The sequence below is a fragment of the Balaenoptera musculus genome, chromosome 3 (genome assembly GCF_009873245.2).
Source record: "Balaenoptera musculus isolate JJ_BM4_2016_0621 chromosome 3, mBalMus1.pri.v3, whole genome shotgun sequence".
Taxonomy (NCBI): Eukaryota; Metazoa; Chordata; class Mammalia; order Artiodactyla; family Balaenopteridae; genus Balaenoptera; species Balaenoptera musculus.
The window spans coordinates 18440095-18448085 of NC_045787.1; positions in this window are offsets into that span (position 1 = coordinate 18440095).

Consider the following 7991-nt stretch of genomic DNA (forward strand, 5'->3'; position numbering starts at 1 on the left):
ATTTATAGGACAGTCCATCCAAAAACAACAGAATACACATTCTTCTCAAGTGCTCATGGAACATTCTCCAGGATAGATCATATCTTGGGTCACAAATCAAGCCTTGGTAAAGTTAAGAAAATTGAAATCGTATTAAGTATCTTTTCCAACCACAATGTTATGAGACTAGATATCAATTACAGGAAAAGATCTGTAAAAAATACAAACACATGGAGGCTAAACAATACACTACTTAATAACCAAGAGATCACAGAAGAAATCAAAGAGGAAGTCAAAAAATACCTAGAAACAAATGACAATGAAAACACGACGACCCAAAACCTATGGGATGCAGCAAAAGCGGTTCTAAGAGGGAAGTTTATAGCAATACAATCCTACCTTAAGAAACAAGAAACAACTCAAATAAACAACCTAACATTACACCTAAAGCAATTAGAGAAAGAAGAACAAAAAACCCCCAAAGTTAGCGGAAGAAATCATAAAGATCAGATCAGAAATAAATGAAAAAGAAATGAAGGAAATGATAACAAAGATCAATAAAACTGAAAGCTGCTTCTTTGAGAAGATAAATGAAATTGATAAACCATTAGCCAAACTCATCAAGAAAAAAATGGAGAAGACTCAAATCAATAGAATTAGAAATGAAAAAGGAGAAGTAACAACTGACACTGCAGAAATACAAAGGATCATGAGAGATTACTAGAAGCAACTATATGCCAATAAAATGGACAACCTGGAAGAAATGGACAAATTCATAGAAATGCACAACCTTCTGAGACTGAACCAGGAAGAAATAGAAAATATGAACAGACAAATCACAAGCACTGAAATTGAAACTGTGATTAAAAATTTTCCAACAAACAAAAGCCCAGGACCAGATGGCTTCACAGGTGAATTCTATCAAACATTTAGAGAAGAGCTAACACCTATCCTTCTCAAACTCTTCCAAAATATAGCAGAGGGAAGAACACTCCCAAACTCATTCTATGAGGCCACCATCACTCTGATACCAAAACCAGACAAAGATGTCACAAAGAAAGAAAACTACAGTCCAATGTCACTGATGAACACAGATGCAAAAATCCTCAACAAAACACTACCAAACAGAATCCAACACCACATTAAAAGGATCATACAACATGATCAAATGGGGTTTATCCCAGGAATGCAAGGATTCTTCAATATATGCAAATCAACCAATGTGATAAACCATATTAACAAATTGAAGGAGAAAAACCATATGATCATCTCAATAGATGCAGAGAAAGCTTTTGACAAAATTCAACACCAATTTATGATAATACCTTCCAGAAAGTAGACATAGAGCAAACTTACCTCAACATAATAAATGCCATATATGACAAACCCACAGCCAACATCGTTCTCAATGGTGAAAAACTGAAACCATTTCCACTAAGATCAGGAACAGGACAACGTTGCCCACTCTCACCACTATTATTCAACATAGTTTTGGAAGTTTTAGCAACAGCAATCAGAGAAGAAAAAGAAATAAAAGGAATCCAAATTGGAAAAGAAGAAGTAAAGCTGTCACTGTTTGCAGATGACATGATACTATACATACAGAATCCTAAAGATGCTACCAGAAAACTACTAGAGCTAATCAATGAATTTGGTAAAGTAGCAGGATACAAAATTAATGCACAGAAATCTCTTGTATTCCTATACACTAATGATGAAGAATCTGAAAGTGAAATTAAGAAAACACTCCAATTTACCATTGCAACAAAAAGAATAAAATATCTAGGAATAAACCTACCTAAGGAGACAAAAGACCTGTATGCAGAAAATTATGACACTGATGAAAGAAATTAAAGATGATACAAATAGATGGAGAGATATACCACGTTCTTGGATTGGAAGCATCAGCATTGTGAAAATGACTATACTACCCAAAGCAATCTGCAGATTCAATGCAATCCCAATCAAACTGCCACTGGCATTTTTCACAGAACTAGAACAAAAAATTTCACAAGTTGTATGGAAACACAAAAGACCCCGAATAGCCAAAGCAATCTTGAGAAAGAAAAATGGAGCTGGAGGAATCAGGCTCCCTGACTTCAGACTATACTACAAAGCTACAGTAATCAAGACAGTATGGTACTGGCACAAAGACTGAAATAAAGATCAATGGAACAGTCTGGAAAGCCCAGACATTAACCCATGCACATATGGTCACCTTATCTTTGATAAAGGAGGTAAGAATATACAGTGGAGAAAAGACAACCTCTTCACTAAGTGGTGCTGGGAAAACTGGACAGCTACATATAAAAGAATGAAATTAGAACACTCCCTAACACCATACACAAAAATAAACTCAAAATGGATTAAAGACCTAAATGTAAGGCCAGACACTATTAAACTCTTAGAGTAAAACATAGGCAGAACACTCCATGACATAAATCACAGCAAGATCATTTTTGACCCACCACTTAGAGAAATTCAAATATAAACAAAAATAAACAAATGGGACCTAATGAAACTTAAAAGCTTTTGCACAGCAAAGGAAACCATAAACAGGATGAAAAGACAACCTTCAGAATGGGAGAAAATATTTTCAAATGAAGCAACAGACAAAGGATTAATCTCCAAAATTGACAAGCAGCTCATGCAGCTCAATATCAAAAAACAAACAATCCAATCTAAAAATGGGCAGAAGACCCAAATAGACATTTCTCCAAAGAACATATAGATTGCCAACAAACACATGAAAGAATGCTCAACATCATGAATCATTAGAGAAATGCAAATCAAAACTACAATGAGAAATCATCTCACACCAGTCAGAATGGCCATCATCAAAAAATCTACAAACAATAAATGCTGGAGAGGGTGTAAAGAAAGGGAACCCTCTTGCACTGTTGGTGGGAATGTAAATTGATACAGCCACTATGGAGAACAGTATGGAGGTTCCTTAAAAAACTAAACATAGAACTACCATACGACCCAGCAATCCCACTACTGGGCATATACCCTGAGAAAACCATAATTCAAAAAGATTCATGTACCACAATGTTCATTGCAGCTCTCTTTACAATAGCCAGTACATGGAAGCAATCTATATGTCCATTGACAGATGAATGGATAAAGAAGATGTGGCACATTTACACAATGGAATATTACTCAGGCATAAAAAGAAATGAAATTGATTTATTTGTAGTGAGGTAGATGGACCTAGAGTTTGTCATACAGAGTGAAGTAAGTCAGAAAGAGAAAAACAAATACCATATGCTAACACATATGCATGGAATCTAAAAAAAAAAAGAAGAAAAAAAAATGGTCATGAAGAACCTAGGGGCAAGATGGGAATAAAGACACAGACCTACTAGAGAATGGACTTGAGGATATGGGGAGGGGAAGGGTAAGCTGGGACGAAGTGAGAGAATAGCATGCACATATATACACTACAAAATGTAAAATAGATAGCTAGTGGGAAGCAGCCACATAGCACAGGGAGATCAGCTCGGTGCTTTGTGACCACCTAGAGGGGTGGGATAGGGAGGTTGGGAAGGAGGGAGACGCAAGAGGGAAGCGATATGGGGATATATGTATATGTATAGCTGATTCACTTTGTTATAAAGCAGAAACTAACACACCATTTTAAAGCAATTATTCTCCAATAAAGATGTTAAGAAAAAAAAAAGAAATCTCTGGTCTCTTTCCCATCTCTCAGTCCTTCCCAAGGAGGAATGATTTCCCAGTTAGTGAGTTTTAGTTGCATGGCTTAGCATTTTCATTCTTCCCATTATGCCAGAGCCATCTGCTATAGATAATACATATTCTGGCTTGCTCCTCTCCACCTGAGTTTCATCAGAGTAGGCCTTTATTTGGAGAGCCCATGGATTTCTAAAGCTGCCTGTAACAGAATGCCTAAGTCTGTATATTTAAAGAGTTCAGAATGAAGAAGAATAAGTAATTCAACTTCATCAGTAATTTGCGTTACTTTTGGTTCTCCGTCAATCTAATACATCTGATACTGTCTGCCCAACAGGTACTCAACAAATATTTGAGATTTCAAATTATATAAAACACAGCTCCAAAGAGTATTCACAATGCTCACATTAGTGAATTGCCTATTCAGATAGGTAGATGATAATACAACTTCTATATTGAAGTATATGTCCATGAATCCTTGAGATTTAAAAATATATAGTGTCTAGATCATTATTATTAAATGCATTATATTATGTGCAGTTATTGAATTATAAAAGTGAGTAGTGTGCTCAGCTTTGCTGAGTATTTCTTGCAGTGTGCAAAACAAAATGCCAGTAATGAACTGAAACAGTCAACTAATCTTAAGTACCTTAACAGTAAACATTAAACACATTTAAAAATAAGTAACAGTGATATCTAATAAGTACTATTACCAGGCTTAAAAAAATCAAAATTTAATTAATAAGACTTTAGCTAATTATGTGTAAAACTTATTACACTTATTTTCTGTTTCACTCGCTTAATGATAAAACGAACGCAAAAAAGATTGCTGTTTAGAATTGAAAATGAGAAGAGTAATGTTCATAGTAATAGAAAAGTAAAATGTTAAAAAATAAAAATAAAACAAAGCAAAACAAAACAAATAAACCCTGTTATACATCAGGCTCTATGTTTATCAAGGAATGTAGCTATAATTCTCACTATATCTCTTCAATGTTTATATATTTTATTAACGTTTTGATTCCAATGCTTGCATGAACTAGGATCAAAATCTTTAGGTAACTTGTTCAAGTTTATAGAGGCAGGAACTGATAGTGCTGGTGTTTAAACACAGATTAGAATGTTTTGAGTGCCGTATTTTTGATACTATCTAACTCTTGCCCATTGTCTCTAGATGATTACATAAATAAAAAACATTCTGAGTAATCTAGGCGTTATAAAGATCCTTTATGTTTTTATTAACGCCTTAGATCAAAGATATCTCTACTATACAAACGGTATGCAAGGCAATTAAAATCTCTGTTTCTTGTTGAATTAGGAGACTATATTTATAATACTTGGGTAAGTTCAATAACTGTGCTTATTTCAATCACAGAACAAATGAATTGCACTGATAGTGCTTCCTTTAACATTTGGAAATCCATTATTATTATGATTTCAATTTTAAAATGATTATATTTTTTAACTTCTGATATTTTACATAAACATAAAAATTACTGAAGGTAATATAACAAAATATTGATAGTTTTTAAGATTTTAGATAATTCCCTAATTATCATGCATGGATTGGTGCAACAATCAGTTATGTCTATGAGGACAACTTCTTCATGGAACTTTCAGCTACTGGAAGAGAAAGAGTATAAATAAATAAAGGAGCAAATGGATGTATAATTTCATTGCAGGAAGAGTGCTAAGAAACCAAAGAAACAGAATATTAGTCAAGGTAAAACTAGTAGTGGAGGGTTGAGGAATATCTCTTTTGATTTGGTGGTGAAAGAAGTTTTATTAATGGGTTGAAATTTTAGTGTAGACTGGAAGAATAAGAACAAGATAAATATGTCAAGATTGTAGGTAAGGACACCCTTGGTAGTGAAAACAACATACACAAAGACTGTAGTTGGACAGGTCTTGGTGTTTTTAAACAACTTAAAGAAGACTAGTATGTTTGGTGTTTATATGAGCAAAAGAAAGAATCACAAGTAGTAAAACTGAAGAGACAGGGATGATTATATCCATCTTTGGACTATATAATTGGTTAAATACATATCTAGATCTGATAAGTGAGGTCTGAAGTGTACTGTAATAGTTGGCTATTTGTAATAATTACATTCAATAAATGAAATAATTCAAGGAAAATGTATAGATGGAAATTAGTGCACTAGGGTTGCAACCTAAGGTACTCTACATTTAAATATCAGAAAAAAGTGAAACCATGTCGGGAGAGATGAGACAGATAAGTGAAAAAATCAGGAGGAAAAATATTTTCTGAGAGTTTCAAGGAAGAATGTTTGAAATTATGTGAAATTCTGCAGATAGATCAAAGAGGATACTAATTGAAAGGAATCCTTTGAATATTAAAACACTGAGATAATTATCTTTGAAAAGAGTATTTTCAGTTGGAAAGGAGAGGATGTCAAGATGAAATTGATTAACAAGAGAATGGTATCCCTAAATTCTCCTCCAATTTGCCCACTTCTGACATAACTGGCTAACTTTCTAGTATGGAGTTTTCCTGTTTATATGTACACATACACACGTTGATTGAATTTTTTCCCCTATTTTTCACTTCACTGTATTAATACTTAACATTCACACCCCGTTGGCATGACCTAGACTTTGGATTTAGCCAAGTGATTGCTTTGGCCAATGAAATGTTAGTGGATGCAAAACAAACCAGTTATAAACCTATGTTTACATAGCTGTGCTTGCCTTTTTGATTTGGCATCTGGTATAAGATGATTATAGAGCATCAACCATAGCTTTATTACAGGGAATTGGTTCTTATTCCTGATTATAAGGGATGAGCAGTCCCAAGATCTGCAGTTGGCAAGCTGGAGACTCAGGAGAGCTGATGGTTTAAGTTCCAGTCCTAAAGCCAGGAGGCTCACGCATGACCCAACAAGTGCAGATGCTTTAGTTCAACTGCAAAGGAAGAAAAAGACCAATGGCCCAGCTCAAGCCAATAGGGCAGAAGGAGTTCCGTCATACTTGGGGAAGGATCAGCCTTTTTGTTCTACTCAGGGCTTCAGCTGACTGGATGAGGGTCATCCACACCAGAGAGGGCAATCTGCTTTACTCAGTCTACTGATTCAAATGTTAATCTCGTCCAGAAACATCCTCACAGAAACAGACACAGCCAGAATAATGTTTGACCAAATATCTGGGCACCTGGTGGCCCAGTCAAGTTGACATGTAAAATTATACATCACAGGGAATGTAAAGAGAAAAAGACATTCAACAGAGAGAAAGTAGAGGAGTAAATAGTAATAGCAAAGGTGGATACAATACTGATATATATAGAAAGTGTAAGTATTACACATGTATTATATTTTAGGGAAAGTATATATACTTAGAGAAAGAGAGAGAATGGGAGAGGGAGAGAGAGAGAAGTCTTCGTAAATAGGAAGAGACATGCAGGGTCTTTGGGGATATTAGATATCTTATACTTCTTGGCCTGGGGGTGATTTATCTTGTACAAATTTGTTATTCTGCATTTTGTTCTTATAAGCACCTTTCTTTAAATGCATTGTATTTCAAAATAATGTTGTTAAAAAACGAAGTCACAGAAAATGAAGGAAGCTGTTGTCTCCATTGGAATAATTGTTGAGTTGCTGAATTCTTGTGAAAGCAAGAAATAAAAATGAGTGTTTGTTGTTAAAGAGTATATCATTTCTATCTATGATTTTGGATGTGGTTCTGTTTCTGATCCAAGCTGTGACCATGCATTGGGAAGCTTGAAAAGACATGAAATTGTGAGGCAGGACTGATAACAGGTTTAAAGATGGGAATGATGACTGAGGGAGATAAACACTCCTTACTGTATGAGTAGTATTATTAAGAAGATGAGTAGATTACAGTAACACGAAGGGATTTGGGGAAGGAAATTGGGCTTGTGCCTTGGGCCTGTGACCTTCACAAGTGTTTTGCCAGTGTTCCTAAAGTATTTTTTTGAAATTCTGACTCCTGTTGACCTTTTTTCCCTGTTGGGTGAGACAGGAAGCCTGGAGGATGCTGGTGTGGGAGGAACATCCTCCTCTAAGTTGGGATAAGGCTCTGGCAGTTTCTTTTCCTTTAAACTGTAGGTATTTTGTTATAGAAAATGCTCTAGATATGTTTCAAAATGATCGCCCTTTTCCTCCCCCTGTAAGATGTGAGGGAGTAGGTAGTTCTGGGATCTTTGCTTCCTCACTGAGAGAACCTGGTGGGATTCCTGGAGGAAAAGCCTGAGTCTCTCACGGGTTTCCCATTTTTATAAGTCTACACTCATCCTCAAGTAATTTATCAAAATTATCAGTTAATTGCCAAAATCACTCTTTCAA